Below are 17431 nucleotides of genomic sequence, written 5' to 3' on the forward strand. Positions count from 1 at the left end.
CTCAGCTAAGGTAGTGAATAAATATTTCCCCATCTATACAGTTAGCAAATTATACTTCTGGGAAGACTGCTATCAATACACAAAACCAATGATTCTCCATCCTCTTTTTGTTGCCTCTCATATTACTATATAAAGATGTGAGCAACCTTTGGGAGGCTAAGACCACCTAACATTTAGAAAAATGGGTTTTGAAGAACTTGGAGTTCCTATTTTAGGGTATTTATTAGAAGCTTAGTACATCATTATCACTAGATTTGTACCATGGCTTTATTAATACAACTGAAGGTGATGTATATAGTAAAATTGTGTCTCCAATTTTCCCCACAAGAGCAGCCCTTTAAGGTGGGCGTTGATTAAGACGGAGCTACTGACCCCAAATCACCCAGCCAGCTTTCATGCCTGTGTATCATCCTTGTAAGGTACTCCAGACAAGAAGCACATCAAGAAAAACTAGCTTTATCTTATTGTAATGTTACAATAACAGAAATTTGCAGGTGTGAAAGTACATCTCTTCCATCTTGCCTATATTGTCCAAGAAACTAGAGAGATATTCTTCTGAGATGTTTGTCACACCCTTCTATAAGTTCAATTGCCTGTTATGTAATTGTTGTCTAGTCTGTAGCTCTTCCTTTTGTCTCCCAAGGAATTCTACATATCATTATACTGAGGGAGGGCTATAATTCTCAGTGTCCTGATTTCTAACTGAGCACCTTAGCCACCACAGGTGACTGATTTCCACTTCATAAGGATAAAAGATCACATTGTCATATGAAGCTGGGACTCCAGGACTGTAAATAGACACTTCCTGTTATCCACTCTACAACAAAGATTGCTTCCCTCTCCTATAACCAACATGATGAGTGTGGTGGCTCATGAGGTTAGAACACTGGGCTGATGATCAGCAGCCTCACATTAATAATGATGATGATGATAAAGTTGGAAGGGTCCTTAGAGGTCATCTAGTCCAACCTCCTGCTCAGACAGGAAACCCTATACCATTTCAGACAAATGGCTGTCCAATTTCTTCTTAAAAACTTCCAGTGTTGGCACATTCACCGCTTCTGGAGGCAGGTTGTTCCACTGGTTAATTGTTCTAACTGTCAGGAAGTTTCTCCTTAGTTCTAGGTTGCTTCTCTCTTTGTTTAGTTTCCACCTGTTGCTCCTTGTCTTGCCTTCAGGCGCTTTGGAAAATAGCTTGACTCCCTCTTCTTTGTGGCAGTCCCTGAGATATTGGAACACTGCTATCATGTCCCCCCTCGTCCTCTTCGTTAAACTAAACATACCCAATTCCAGCAACCGTTCCTTATATGTTTTAGCCTCCAGGATCCTAATCATCTTTGTTGCTCTTCTCTGTACTCTTTCTAGAGTCTCAACATCTTTTTTACATCGTAGTGACCAAAACTGGATGCAATATTCCAAGTGTGGCCTTACCGAGGCATTGAAGAGTGGTATTAATACTTCACGTGATTTTTCTTCTATCCCTCTGTTAATGCAGCCTAGCACTGTGTTGGCTTTTTTGGCAGCTGCAGCCTACTGCTAGCTCATATTTAAATGATTGTCCACTAGGACTCCGAGATCCCTCTCAGAGTTATTACTATTGAGCAAGGTACCCCCTATACCATACCTGTACATTTGGTTTTTCTTGCCTAAATGTAGAATCTCACTTTTTTGACAATTGAAATTCATTTTGTTAGATAGCGCCCAGTGTTCAAGTCTGTCCAGATCCTCCTGTATCCTAAGGCTGTCTTCTGGAGTGTTGGCTATTCCTGGCAGCTTGGTGTCATCTGCAAATTTGATGAGTTCCCCATCTATCCCCTCATCCAGATCATTGATGAAGATGTTGAAGAGCACTGGGCCCAGAATAGAGCCCTGGGGCACCCCACTACACACTTCCCTCCATGTAGATGCAGTTCCATTGAGGACCACACGCTGAGTACTGCCGGTCAGCCAGCTATGAATCCATCTGGCAGTGATGCTGTCTAACCCGCATTTTTCTATCTTCTCAAGTAGTAGGTTGTGGTTTACTTTGTCAAATGCCTTACTGAAGTCCAAGTAAATTATATCCACAGCATTCCTCTGGTCCACTAATTTTGTCACTTGGTCAAAGAATGTAATAAGATTTGTCTGGCATGATCTGTTTTTGACAAACCGTGTTGGCTTTTAGTAATGACTTTGTTTGCCTATAGGTGTTCACTGATTCGTTGTTTGATTATCTTTTCCAGAATCTTCCCAGGTATTGAGGTCAGGCTGATAGGTCTGTAATTTCCTGGGTCCTCTTTTTTCCCTTTTTTGAAGATGGGAACTACATCAGCTCTTTTCCAGTCCTCTGGTAGTTCCCCAGTGCTCCAGGATCTTTGAAAAATATAGTTCAGTGGTTCTGAGATCACATCTGCCAGTTCCTTAAGAACCTTGGGGTGTGATCCATCTGGTCCTGGTGATTTGAACTCGTCTAGGCTGGACAGGTGTTCACTTACCATTTTCTTGCCTATCTTAACTTGTATTTCTATTTTGTTTTTTATGGCACTATTTTTGATAGGTTGATCTGTTTTTCCCTTTGTGTAAAGACAGATGCAAAAAACAAGTTAAATAGTTCTGCTTTCTCCCTGTTGCTTGTCACCTTCTTGCCACTTTCACCCACTAATGGACCAATCGTTTCCTTCACTTTTTTCTTGTACTTTACATGTTGAAAGAAGCTTTTTTTGTTATTTTTTACTTTGGTTGCAAGCCTTACTTCATTTTGAGCCTTAGCTTTCTGCAGGCTCGGGCTATTTGCTGATATTCTGACTTAGTTATGTGTCCCTCTTTCCATTTTCTATATTTGTCCTTTTTATCTTTCAATTGATCTTTATGCAGCCATGCTGGTTTCTTTTGAGAGCTGTTATTTTTCCTCTTTGTTGGTATTGTGCTAGACTGGGCTTTATTATCTCACTTTTCAACATTTCCCAACCCCCTTGAGTTGTTTTCCCCTGGAGGATTCTCATCCATGGAATCCTTCCCAAACCCTCCCTAAGTTTATTGAAATTAGCTCTCTTGAAGTCCAAGACTCTAGTTTGCCTGTGTTCTATTGCTTGTGCTTCCATAATGTTGAATTCCAATATTGCATGATCACTTCCTCCCAAAGTTCCTATGGCTTCAACACCTTCTATCATTTCATCTCTGTTAGTAAGAATTAGGTCCAAAATGGCTAATCCCCTAGTTCCCTTCTCTACTTTTTGGAAGACAAAGTTGCCTGCTAGGTTTGTCAGGAATCTGTTTGATCTTCCACTTGGTGCAGAGTTTGTCTCCCAGTTGATGTCAGAGTAATTAAAGTCCCCCATTACTATTGTGATATGGTTCCTACATACCTAAGTTAGCTTACTAGCAAAAAGTTCATCTATTTCCTGTGTTTGGTTGGGTGGCCTATAGTATATACCTATGGCAATGTCATTTTCCCCCCTTTTATATTGACCCAAATGCATTCAAGACAGTTTTCATCATTGTTGTGCTCTATTTCTGTAGAAATGTAGTTATTCCTTATATAGAGAGAGCAACTCCACCTCCTCTTTTATTTGGTCTGTTTCTTTTAAATAATTTAAATCCCTCTAGCTGTGTGTTGCATTTGTGGGTTTCGTCCCACCATGTTTCCATTATGGCAACAATATCATATCTGCCCTCATTAACCTGAATTTGTAGTTCACCCTGTTTGCTGTTCATACTCTGTGCATTTGTGTATAGACATTTGAGTCCTTTATGACCGACCCTGTGTTTACTTCCTACATAACCTGTGTGGTGCCTAAGTTCCCCTAATGTCTTACCACCTATTTGGTTAGTGCACTTTGTGTGGCACTCGCTATTAAAAGCTTGATTTTGCTTGACAGCAAGGTTGATGTTCTTGTCCACACACACATCTATGTTACATGCACTGATAGCCCTATAATTTTTAGATTGCTGGGGACAGGGATGTTCTGTATCAGTTAGCTCACTGTCCCTGCTGTTTAGTTTAAATATTCCTCCAGAAAATCTGTGAATTTATAGCCAAGTAGCTCAGTCCCTTTCTTTGATGGATGCAAACCATCTCGTTTGTACATTTCTTCATTGGACCAGCTGCTGACATTGTGACTAATATATCCAAAGCCTTCCCCTTTACTCCACTCCTTTAGCCACATATTGAATTGTGCTATGCGCTGGCCTTTTCCATTTTGGTCCTATTGTGATGTGCTTCCTACATACCTTAGTTAGCTGACTAGCAAAAAGTTCATCTATTTCCTGTGTTTGGTTGGGTGGCCTATAGTATACACCTATGACAATGTCGTTTTCCCCCCCCCCCTTTTATATTGATCCATTCAGGGCAGTTTTCATCATTGTTGTGCTCTATTTCTGTACAGATGTAGTTATTTCTTATATAGAGAGCAACTCCACCTACTCTTTTATTTGGTCGGTTTCTTTTAAATAATTTAAATCCCTCTAGCTGTGTGTTGCATTTGTGGGTTTCGTCCCACCATGTTTCCATTATGGCAACAATATCATATCTGCAAATCACATCACATCTATGTTACATGCACTGATAGCCCTATAATTTTTAGATTGCCGGGGACAGGGATGTTCTGTATCAGCTCACTGTCCCCGCTGTTTAGTTTAAATATTCCCCGCTGTCCCCGCTGACATTGTGACTAATATATCCAAAGCCTTCCCCTTTAGCCACATATTGAATTGTGCTATACGCTGGCCTTTTCCATTTTGGTCCTTATACACTGGTAAGACCTCTGAAAAAAATAAGCCTACAGCCTATTCTGCAAAGTTCCTGCCCAGGCTCTGGAAGTCATTCTGCACAGTGAGTACATATTTTCAACCCAGCAGTTTGAAAGTAGGTGACTGCAAGTAGATAAATGGGTACTACTTCAGTGGGCAATTTCACTGGGATTCAAAAGGACCCCAAAATGGGCATCCATCAGATCCTTTCACCATGGAAGCAATCAGTGCTTACGACTCTGATTGTAGTAACCAACATGATGTGCATCATGTCTAATGGCCAAACAGACTGAATGTCAATAGGGAAAGTTGAATGTCCAGGTTTAAAACATGTGCACGTCTTTAATATACACAAAATGTATGTTCCCACTTCAAACCCTGTAGAACACACTTGCTCAGTAAGGATCACAATAGTTCCAACTATTGAAGAATCATCATGTACCTGCCAGATTATGTATTTTTTTAATCCCTCCGTGGTTTAGTGCACTTATATGTCTTCTAGAAAAAGAAAGTCCAGCCAAAATTATTTTAAGTTTTAATTTTCTTTAAGCAGAAAATTTATAGAATCCTTGATATATGTTCAATGTGAACAACAGGCTGCCAGGAAAATCTATTACAAACCCAATGGCTAATTATCGCTTTCTTACTACATAGGTTGTGGTAGCACTGTTTGGTCAACTTTCTGTCAAAAAGTGGATTTGAGAAATGAAATAAATGCTTATGCCAGAACTCCAGCAAAGAGGCAGGACCCTCACACTCCATATTCGGTTGTCAATATGCTCTTTTCAGATAAGCAGCCCCAAAACAGATTTTGCAACACTTCTTATATAAAGAATAAGATGATTCTTAGATTGAGAAATTCTGACAGTCTCTCCTTTTTTTTTGTAATGTTTTTATATGAAGGAATCTTTCTTTTATCCATTTTGCACATGTGAAAATCGGTGAGTACAGGCTGAAATAGCCATACCTAAAATTCCAGAAATATCTTGCTAATCTCAGCTGCACATATACTAACCTTGCATTAACTGAATATATCCTGTTGAAGTATTTCCAGATTTAAATATGAACTCTATTTCATTTAAGACCGTAAACTAGCAGGCACCCTTAGCAGGAGAGAGAGCAATTAATTATTCTACCAACTCTGTTACAATGCCCAAGGATGAAGGATCAGCAGCTGAAGTTATTGTCTAGAATTCAAGGCCCTGTACAAGCTATGAAATTAGCTCACGGGACAACTCTACTGCTTAGAAACCTCCTGAACCTCAGAGAAAACCCTACATCTGCTTAGGCTTGCAAGCTGTTCTCAAAACTTCCAGAAAACAAATAACCAAAAAGTACACCTTCTTTGAAAAACAGACTATCCCAGACTAGCCTACGGTGCAAGCTGTGGTTAATATTAATGCATTCCTGATCTCATCATTGGTAAATCTCAGTTCCAGAAAACATGGTTTTAAACCCATATCTGCCTTTGACAATGGCAGTTCTTCAGAAAAAATGTGGGCTTTCCTACATTAGATACCCAACCACATGTCTCCTAACATCAGATTTTCAGTTGGCTGGTCATTATCTTTTAGATGCCAGGCATCCTCATTCTATTCCACTCCTTGAAGTGATTATCAACCTGCCCTAAAGGTAACAAATCACTGCCTTGGGCACTTTGTAGATTGACCAGGAACTAACCATGATGGATTGTCCCTGGTTTCCTTCAATATTATGGAACGGCAGATCAAAATGAATGACCACTCATTCTTGGATTTAATTTGTACCTGTTGCAGAAAGCGTGGCCCCCAGAAGACATTTTGGTGCTGCAGAGTTTCATTGTATATTCTCTTGAAGTCACAAAAGAAGTCTCAGAGTCATCGCCAAGGGACTTTGCCCATTGATTTCAAACAACATTGAGCCGACAAATATCGAGCCTGAATCTTGTGGAGAACTTAGTTTTAGCATCTATAATTAAGTTGCCTCATCAAGAGCTTCTGCTTCTTAATGTCTGTCTTCCATCTTGTAGACTGCTTTGCTTACCAAGGACCATTGGGGTGAATTGGAAAATTATATCTCCAAGCTCGGTCACCCAAATGTGACCATAGTAATAGTAGGTAATATTAATAGATTAGCCCCAGTGACTCGGTTCTCTTTTCCTGCTGTGGCAGTTATTTTTCCCTTCCCAAAGGATATTCTGATAGTAGGCTTTATCATTCCAAGGACCCCAGAATCCATATGGCAAGCTGTTGATTAGTACAGAACAGCTCGTCAGGAGTTTCCACTTCTGAGTATTAAATGGTGTGGCAAAGCAATTCTGACATTGAGCTCATGGACTGAAGATCTGAGGGTTGAATACAATTGATTTCAGGCTGACCTCTGTTTAATAAAATAGACACATTTAAAGTTGGACTTTGGCCATATGGTGACCCTCCCTTTCTGCTTCTCCTGAGCTTGAGCCCCCGCTCATTTTGCTCTGTCCATGTTAAGGGTAATGAGGAGAATTAGCCACTAAGTTCAATGGACCACAAAGTGGGCACAAGTGATACAACGATCACTAACTTAAGTTGAGCTCTCCCTGCTTTCAGGATCGCTGGTGATCAACCTCAAATCCAATAGTAGCCCTAGCCATATATAAAGACCTCATAAGCTTTACCCAGCCATTATAAATATCCTACCAACATGCTAGGACAGGGGTGTCAACCTGCCAGCCCTCGGGCTGGATGCGTCACGCCAAAACTGCGCTTACCCCATTGCCGACAATGGGAAAAAAGTCATGATATGTCGCAACACGTCACATGACGTCGCGAGTCTGACACCCGTGTGCTAGGAGAAGACCAGCTTATATTCCCCAAACCCCTGGTTTGATCAAGCTATATAGGTCAGGATTAATGATAGCTTTTAAAGCTTATAGACTGAGCAATTGTTTCCATGCTAGACATCAGTTAATTGTCCAGAAGAAGCTTTATAAAATTTTAATTAAAAGGAAAAAAAAACCCTAAAACTTTTGCTCAAGCAAATTAAGAGTGAGTTTTCAGGCTGTAGAAGATAAGAATGCCTTCCTATTTTGGAAGCTAATTGCTTGCTTATTGCATGAGGAGGTTTAGAGACTAGGACTCCAGCTGCTAGATGGGAAGAATTATATAGTACAATGTATAGCTCCTCTCTTTCTGTTTGCCAATCAGCACATGATACACTGCAGGCATTTTTCCCTGCACCTCCCCTCTGCCCCAATCTCTCACACACACATTCTTAAACCAATTAATCAACCAAAAAGTTGGAAAGCCCCAGGTTGTGACCTAATACTACCAGTTATTAAAGGGAAATGTTAATCAATGGGCCCACTCTCTTATCTTCCCTTTTCACACATATCAACAATACACTCCAAATGCCAGATGGCAGGATCTGATCTATAACTAAGAATGGCAATAGCACAAGTCTTTGACATTATTATCCAGTTAGCTTATTAAGCATGCCTAATAAGCAATATGCTATTTGTCAAGAGTGAGAAATCAGGAAACTTAGGCAGATCAAATGAATATAAAATAAGATAAGAACCTTTATTGTCATTTTTTTTTAATGTGGGCACACTGGCACACATTATAAATGAAATTCTGTTGCTTGCTCTCAAAAGCATACACATGCATAACACATATAAACATGCTATATACAACATATGTATATACCTACACCCTTACATATAAATACATATAAATATTAATCACTGTTCATCTTGAATACATAGCAGAAAGAGGAAGCTTGAGAGTTCCAATACTGTATGGAACAAAATTGTGACTGAATCTGGATGTTCTCCTTTGGATACCACTAAGCCTCCTCCCAGAAGGTAACAAGGAAAACAGGTTGTGAAGAGGATGTGTAGTGTCCCAGACAGTCCTGCGAACCCTGCTCAAGCAACACTTATATGCTATGTCCTGATAGAAGGGAATGAACTGCCAATAATCTTTTCTACCATCCTCACCGCTGTAAATATGATGGAATAGAATAGAGCTGGAAGGGACCTTGGAGGCCTTCTAGTCCAGCCCCCCACTCAAGCAGGAGAACCTATACCATCTCAGATGTCTAGCCTCTTCTTAAAAATCTCCAGTGAGGGTGCGCCCATGATTTCTGGAGGCAAGCTGTTCCACTGGTTAATTGTTCTCACTGTCAGAAAGCTTCTCCTTAATTCCTGGTTGCTTCTCTCTTTGATCAGTTTCCAACCATCGTTTCTTGTCCTTTCCTCTGGTGCTTTGGTGAATAATGTGGCCCCCTCTTCTTGGTGGCAGCCCCTCAAATACCAGAACACTGCTATCATGTCACTCCTATTTCTTCTTTTCTTTAGACTAGCCAAACCCAAGTCCTGCAGCCATTCTTCGTATGTTTTAGTCTTCAGGCCTTTGATCACCTTAGTTGCTTTTCTCTGAATTTTTTCCAGACTATCAACATCTTTTTTGTGATATGGTGACCAAAATTGGCTGCAGTATTCCAGGTATGGTCTTACTAGGGTTTTATAAAGCTATACTAACACTTCGCATGTCCTTGATTCTATGTCTCTATTTATACAACCCAGGATTGTATTAGCTTTTTTGGCTGCTGCTAAATGTAAATGTAAATGTATATTGCAAACTTAGGTTTTCTATAAGAATCTGAATTACTAACAGTCAAAGCAAATTAGCAGAAGATAATAGAAAATGGAATTCAAGGTGGACTGGACATAAATCCCTTGTGGGCACAAAGTGACCAGAGACTGATGATGCATTTGACCCCTCCTCCCTCGGTCTCAGTTTGGTCATCTCCTACGCTACTTCTTATAAGTTATTGGATTGGCTGGATCAGAAGAAACTCCTAGCTGATGAGCAAGCAGGATTTAGGGAGACCCAGATCAATGGTAGATCAGTGTCATGCTACTATTTTTTAACTGGCAATACCACCCCTCATAGGTTTCCTATTGCTGATTTAAAATCAGCATCTATTGCTATATTATAATCAGTATTTGATGCTAAGGAATAAATTCTGGTGGAAGCTATACCACACATTTATTGATTGGCAGCTATTTTTTCTAAATTGAATGCTGTCTGAAAATACAGTTACCCAAGTTAGATGGGATAGAGCTGGCTACCTTATTGCAGACATAATAGCCCATCAAAGAGTGAAACAGGATTGTAGCCTGGCCAGTGGTGGGATTCAGCCAGTTCACACCACTTTAGCAGAACTGGTAGCTAATTTTTTGTTGCCCAGGCCCAGAACAGACTTCCGGAAGCAGCATCCACACAGAGAACCGGTTGTTCACATATTTGAATCCCACCACTGAGCCTGGCCCACATTTTGCTTAATAGCTATGTGAATTGGGTAGTAGCTGCTTAACCAAAATGAATTCCAACCTCCTAAACTTAGGTGGCAGGCACTGGAAAATATTGCTATATGCTAAAGATACAGCAGTTCTTTTGCTTAGATAATTGGGCCTCAGCAGAAGCCTGTGGTAGATTTCTTAGCAGAAATCTGAACTGAGGAAAAGCTTACGATCACTTTAAGATCAAGATGATGATTTTTCTTGAAAAGACTTAGACTCCACCAACATCAATGGCAAACGGGAAATAATAAAACTGAACAAATTCCAGTTTTTAAAAAATGTTGGTGGGATTTTTCAAACCTCTGCAGCTTGATGGGGACAAATTAGAGCCATTTCTGCCAAAGCTAAACCTTTCTGTCAAAGGCTTTTTTTTCCCTTGTAAAGGAAAAAGAGGCTTATCTGCCACCATCACATTTTTTAAAAGCTAAAGATACAGTATATCTCAGATGCTGTGTGTTTCACGGGTATGCACATAAAGCCCTCAGATATGGTCCAATTTAGGTTTTTACAAGCACTCTCCCACACCTCATGCTGTGTTTCAAATGCTTTAATCCACATGGAAACCATTCCATTGCAAGAGAGAGTCTGCATTTGTGCTTGACTTACTGGCTTAGTATAAGTCCTGTGTTCCCAATGGCTCACTGATCTCGTTGATTCTTTATTATGGCCTTTTCATCAAATGGAAAGAAAAGAGTCTTAGCCGACCAGCCTTAACTGTTGTCTTTCTACTTTCTGCTGCTTGTAGGTTTACAGGGAGTTAAAGCCAAAATCCATTGGAAGAGTCTTTGACATTGTACATTAGACGGATTCGAATACGATAGCCAACTCTCAGATGTAGAAATCCAAATTGGAAATCATTTATACCCATAAACCACTTACAAAACTTCGTTTGCTTAGCAAACTGTAGAGCCTTGGGGGTGAGAGTGGAGAATTATTTCAATGTTTTACCCTCAGCAGTATTAGTACAGAGATACAGTACAATCCCATTTATGAGAGATCTTGTCTGTTTGGTCAAAATGAATCTAATGCATGTATTTTTCCACTGCATTTTTTACATCAACATCTGTGCAGACACACACCTTCTGACAAAACCTGAATGTACTGTATTATGTGGAAAAAGCAGTTTGTTTCCAACTCACAGATCAGATTTCTACAATCACCAGCTATATTTCTACAATCACAGTTGTTATATTTCTCTCTGTAGTTTAGAAGAATAGAATAGAATAGAATAGAATAGAATAGAATAGAATAGAATAGAATAGAATAGAATAGAATAGAATAGAATAGAATAGAATAACAGAGTTGGAAGGGACCTTGGAGGTCTTCTAGTCCAACCCCCTGCTTAGGCAGGAAACCCTATACCATTTCAGACAAATTGTTGTCCAATCTCTTCTTTAAAACTTCCAGTGTTGTGACATTCACAACTTCTGGAGGTAAGTTGTTCCACTGATTAATTATTCTGTCAGGAAATTTCTTTTTAGTTTTAGGTTGCTTCTCTCCTTGATTAGTTTCCATCTGTTGCTTCTTGTCCTGCCCTCAGGTGCTTTGGAAAATAGATTGATTCCCTCTTCTTTGTGGCAGCCCCTGAGATATTGGAACACTGTTATTATATCATCCCTAGTCCTTCTTTTCATTAAACTAGACATACCCAATTCCAGCATCCATTCTTTATATGTTTAGCCCCCCCCTCATCCCCTGATCATTTTTGTTGTTCTTCTCTGCACTCTTTCTAGAGCATTTAATGCTATGCAACCATGCTGGTTTCTTTTGAGAGCTGTTATTTTTCTTCTTCATTGGTATTGTGCTAGACTGGGCTTTTATAATCTCACTTTTCAACATTTCCCAAGCTTCTTGAGTTGTTTTCCCCTTGAGGATTCTCATCCATGGAATCCTTCCCAAGCTCTAAGTTTATTGAAATAAGCTCTCTTAAAGTCCAACACTCTAGTTTGACTATGTTCTTTTGCTTGTGCTTGCATAATGTTGAATTCCAATATTGCATGATCACTCATGCAAGGTTCCTGTTCAACACTTTCTATCACTTCATCTCTGTTAGTGAGAATTAAGTCCAATATGGCTAATCCCCTAGTTCCCTTCTCTACTTTTGGGGAGACAAAGTTGTCTGCTAGGTTTGTCAGGAATCTGTTTGATCTTCCACTTGGTGCAGAGTTTGTCTCCCAGTTGATGTCAGGGTAGTTAAAGTCCCCCATTACTATTGTGATGTGCTTCCTACATATTTTAGTTAGCTGACTAGCAAAAAGTTCATCTATTTCCTCTGTTTGGTTGGGTGGCCTATGGCAATGTCATTTTTCTCTCCTTTTATATTGACCCAAATGCATTGAACCAGTTTTCATCATTGTTGTGCTCTATTTCTGTAGAGATGTAGTTATTTATTTATAGTGCAACTCCACCTCTTCTTTTATTTGGTCTATTTCTTTTAAATAATTTAAATCCCTCTAGTTGTATGTTCTATTTGTGGGTTTCATCCCACCAAGTTTCCATAATGGCAACAATATCATATCTGCCCTCATTAACCTGAATTTCTAATTCACCCTGTTTATTGTTCATACTCTATGCGTTGTTGTATAGACATTTGAATCCTTTTTGACTGATCCTGTGTTTACTTTCTACATAACCAGCATGGTGGCTGAGTTCCCCTACTTTCTTACCACCTGTTTGATTAATCTTGGTATGGCACTCACTATTAAAAGCTTGATTTTGCTTGACAGCAAGGTTGATACTCTTACCTGCACAACCATCTATGTTACAAGCACTGATAACCCTATTAGTTTTAGATTGCCTGGGACAGAAATGTTCTATATTAATTAACTCACTGTCGCCATTGTTTAGTTTATTTCCATAAGAAGACATAAGATGGCCAAATCTAGAAATAATTATATTATAGAGTATTTCTTCTTTTTTCTTTTAGTCTATATTTTTATTTTACTTCTGTTTTACCTTCTGTTTTAAGTTATTGTATATTAGTCCATTTCCCCCTTTTTCATTTTTAAATCTTAATTTTTAGCTTTTGTATTATCTTTATGCTGCCTTAGTTGTATTTGGTTATTGTTTTTGTGCTTTTTTAACCTTACCAGTTATTTACCAAAATAAATTTGAAATACTGTACTTCCAGAGGGCTTTTGGCAAAACAACAGTCAAATGAAGATAAGAGTTGGATTTTCAATGTTTCTAGCATTCTCAATGATGAAGCACTTCAAATTTTTCAGCATTTTAACATATAACACACTTGCAGTAAATTAATAGCAAATGTAGATTTTAGTTAACTATGCCAAGCAATTGATGATGGTGTTTTTTGAATCTATTTAACCAGGCATGAGTGCAGTAGCCTCAATGGTTTTCATGGTTTTCTTCATCAAAGCCTATTTATTTTTTTTCTTAAATCACAAAGGAAAATACAAATTCTAAGTGATACTTGAATCTTATCTGTCTTGTTCAGCTCTCTGTGATATGCATGTTAATAGCACCCATTATGCATTAGTTATTGAATTCACTTTGGAATGCTGCTTCTCATATTGAGAAGGTTAGTTCCAAATACAGTAGTGTACGACTAATTAAATACACAATCAAAGTGATTAAACAGTCAAAGCGTTCAGATGCTCCATCACTCCCAAAATAAAAATGCACTCCTATCCAACACCCAGACAAGGATTTCTTGATGAAAATATGAATCTTTCATAGGAACCTAGAGATACTCAAACTGGTGCATCCCAAATAATCAAACTTCAAGAGCAACGCCACATAATATCCTAATGCAGCTGAGAGAAATAAAAAAAAATGCTGATTTGATCTTATCTTGCTTTACTTATATAAAAGAGCCATATTCCTTCAAAAGGAGGTAACGACTATTCTGTTTAGCCAAATAACTGATACATTTTTCGTTAACCTTTCTTTTAAAGCTTTTTGTTATATTTCTCTGCACTTGCTTCCCCCCACACTCTTTTTCAAATGAATTTTCATTTAGTTCTTTTTCTAGTCACAATATTGAAGGTAAGCATCTATGAAAGATTTATGACTACCTTTCATCCTCAACTTATTGCCTCTTCTGGATAGACAGTGAGATAATTTGATATATTTGGTTTGGGCAGAATGTGAATTTTATTGATTCTTCATTAACTTGCATTCTTACATACCCATTGTAAAAATGGCATTGTAAAGCAACCACATGACATATTTTGCTACCACATTTTTTTCATATATTCAGTGATCAGATCATACATCTATTTTTTCATATATTCTCACCACCAAAATCAGTATCATCAGGTTCTGTGATAAGGAAATAAAGTTTAAAAGGATAGCATCTTTAAAATAAAATAAATGCCTTTATTAATGGCCAAAGTATTTCCTGTCTTTAAATGGAAATTATTAAATTATATAAATAGATCTTTTTGAAGTCTTCTAAATTATTAAATCAAGTCCTGTGATTTAGCAGAATCCTAAATTACTATCACTTACTGGGATTCCACTGTTAGAAATTAAGAAAAATATCCTAAGTTCTAGCAGTATATATTTTTCAAGTATAATAACATATCCATGGAATAATTTGTAGCAGCCTTCATGATAGAAGTGTCAGTCTTTTCTTTTTTTGGAAAAATATTTCTGAAGTTGATCAAGGATAAATGTACTACAAAGACTGCTAGCCAATCAAGAATAGGGGACACAGTCTCACAAAAATAAATACAAGATCAATACTCTATCATAGTGAAAGCACTAAGCCCTCCTGGCCTCATTAATGTCCATTTATCTTATCCAAGCATAATTTGTGCTCCTTAACAGGACAATAACCTCCCTTCTGCCTGGGTGATGAGATTGACAATTGGTGCTACCCTTAACATTTTAAACCAGGACAGTTTAAGGGCAATGATTGTTAAATTCTTTGATTCTGTTTCCTATCACAGAGCATTAGCTTACCAAGAGGAAAACAAGCATCAATTACTATAGTTGCTATGCTTCATCTCAATTTAAGGGGCACTACATACCCCTTTTTTTCCTTTCCACTTCTACAAATGTTTCTGGATCTCATACTGAAGTACAACTGTTTAACCCAGCATGGAAGAATAGCATGTTTAATGGCTTGGATCTTTCAAATACTGTAATTTTGCCCTCTGGAAATGCCACTGTTAAAATGGAGCTGAAGAATTCTGGAGATGTTGCCATCAGTTTGGCCCCGAAATATCACAGGGACACTTCTAGTATCTAGTCTTCTACTCTGATTATTAGAGCTATATTCCTATCAAATTTGCCATAAGATGCAGTATATAGGTATCTCAATGACATGTTTTATTTTCTGTCTGTCATGGTCATGCCAAGTTACACCCCTTTATATTATTTACGTTAAGTCACGGCTGTCAAACTCACCGTCATGTGACATGTCACAACGTATCGCGACTCTTTTTGCATTGCCAGCAATGGGGTGGGCGCGGCTTCGGTATGATGAAACCGGCCCGTCTGCCAGCAGTTTGACACTCCTAATGTAAGTGATGTGCATGAGGCTGAAGAATAGGACCATATTTCTTGTTTCTTTCTGTTGAATAAGAGATTACAAAACTGAGCATTTGAGGTTGGCTGTATGATTACAAATCAGCATCCTAATCTAAGGAATCAGAAAGGGAAAGAAGAGAAAGAGGGATAGTAGTAAGAGATGGGGAAATGTCTCAAAAGAGAGGAGGACAGTGGTGGGATTCAAATATGTGAACAACCGGTACTCTGTGTGGATGCTGCTTCTGGAAGTCCATTTTGGGCCTGGGCAACAAAAAATTAGCTACCGGTTCTGCTGAAGTGGTGCGAACTGGCTGAATCCCACCACTGCAGGAGGAAAGTCAGGTTTTGCTAGCTATATGTTAGAATAAGTAACACACAATTGTTAGAAGCATTCTTTTTTTTCCCTTTTAAATCCATCTTCCTTTAATTATAGGGCTGGGCTCTACCAAAAGTGCAATAGTTCATTATTTTTAGACACAGGGAGCTCCCTCCCATTTCATCTTACATTCTTCCTCTGTCCGCTGGGCTATTTCTGAGTAGAGCTTTTATGATTCTTGACTGCTAAATCTGTGTCCAGCAGCAGCCTAAGGAAGAGAGCTCACAGATACGGTGGAGGTGTTGCATTGGGTGTACCCCTTTCTACTTCAGTCCATCTCCCATATATCCCAAATCCCTAAGAACTGCGGGAGAATGTCAGCGTTCCCTAATTAGTCCAGTTTTTGCCCGATCACCTGCTCCTCAAATTAATTACAGCCAGTTAGCAGAACTCATAACTTCCTAAAGAGACGCGCGTGCAAAATGCACTCCTTCCACGGGTACACGGGTGACCAGACGTTGAGAAACATCATTCCGAAGTCGGAGGCCGAAGGTAAGTCCTGCCACATATTAGCAGCAGACAGAAACCAGATTTAAAGGGCTGTAATAAGGCACCACCACGGAGAAAATTCCATCCACATATAGGCAAATACTTGCCTATATATTTGCCATATCAGCAAATACTCGCCAGTTCTGCCTCCTAAAAGAACACGCTATAAGCAGGCGGAAATCTGAAGTGTAAACAATGTACGTTTAGCTTGGACACAAGCGACTCGCCGAGAGGAGGGTCACCCGGGAAGGCTTGGCCTCTGTCTGGCCCTGCCCCTTCCTTCTGGCTCCGCCTGGGCTGGTTGCGTCAGCTCCCAATAGCTCGAGGTGCTGAGCGGTGAGGGGAGCTGTCCAGAGGCGTTGAGTGCTGAAATCGTGGCCGCTCGAGTCAGCTGCGCCCTCTCCCCTCTCTTCTTCTCTTCCCCCCCCTCTCCAATTCTTTCCGCTACTGCCGCTAATTTCTCGGGCCCATTTTCTACCGGGGAAGATGTTTCTTCCCCGCTCACACCACAAACGGCTTATTGACAGTGATTGCCGGCGGTGGAGATGGCGTGGGATGGGAGACCAAGACTGGGTTGCAACTTAAATTTATCCTCCTCCCCTTGCCTTTTCGGTCTTAGCTTTATTTATTTAAGGATTGGACAAGAGGTGGAGGAGGAAGAGGAGGCGGAGAAAGAACCACGTCCCACCCAGCCTCCCTCACTCCCGCCCTTCTTCAACATCCCTATTTGCACCGCAAAACTATCCTTTCCCATTGCATCCCAAGGAGGTAGCAACAGCCACATCATCACGGGAAGCCGGATGGAGAGTTGAGAAAGGCTGCCGACCAAGAGAAGCCAAACTGCCGAGACGGGGAGGGGAGGTAGAGAAGCTGCAAGCGAAACAACCCCCCCCCCCTTTTTTTTTTTTTTTTGTCGCCGAGCTTTGAGTCTGGCGCGTCGTCTTTCTAGGGAACCTTCGCCTTCTTTTTGGCAATTCTCTCTAGCAAAGCGAGGATCCGATCTACGGCTGTTGGTT

The sequence above is a fragment of the Crotalus tigris genome, unplaced genomic scaffold (assembly GCF_016545835.1).
Source record: "Crotalus tigris isolate CLP2741 ecotype Arizona unplaced genomic scaffold, ASM1654583v1 scf7180000023829.5930981, whole genome shotgun sequence".
Lineage (NCBI taxonomy): Eukaryota > Metazoa > Chordata > Lepidosauria > Squamata > Viperidae > Crotalus > Crotalus tigris.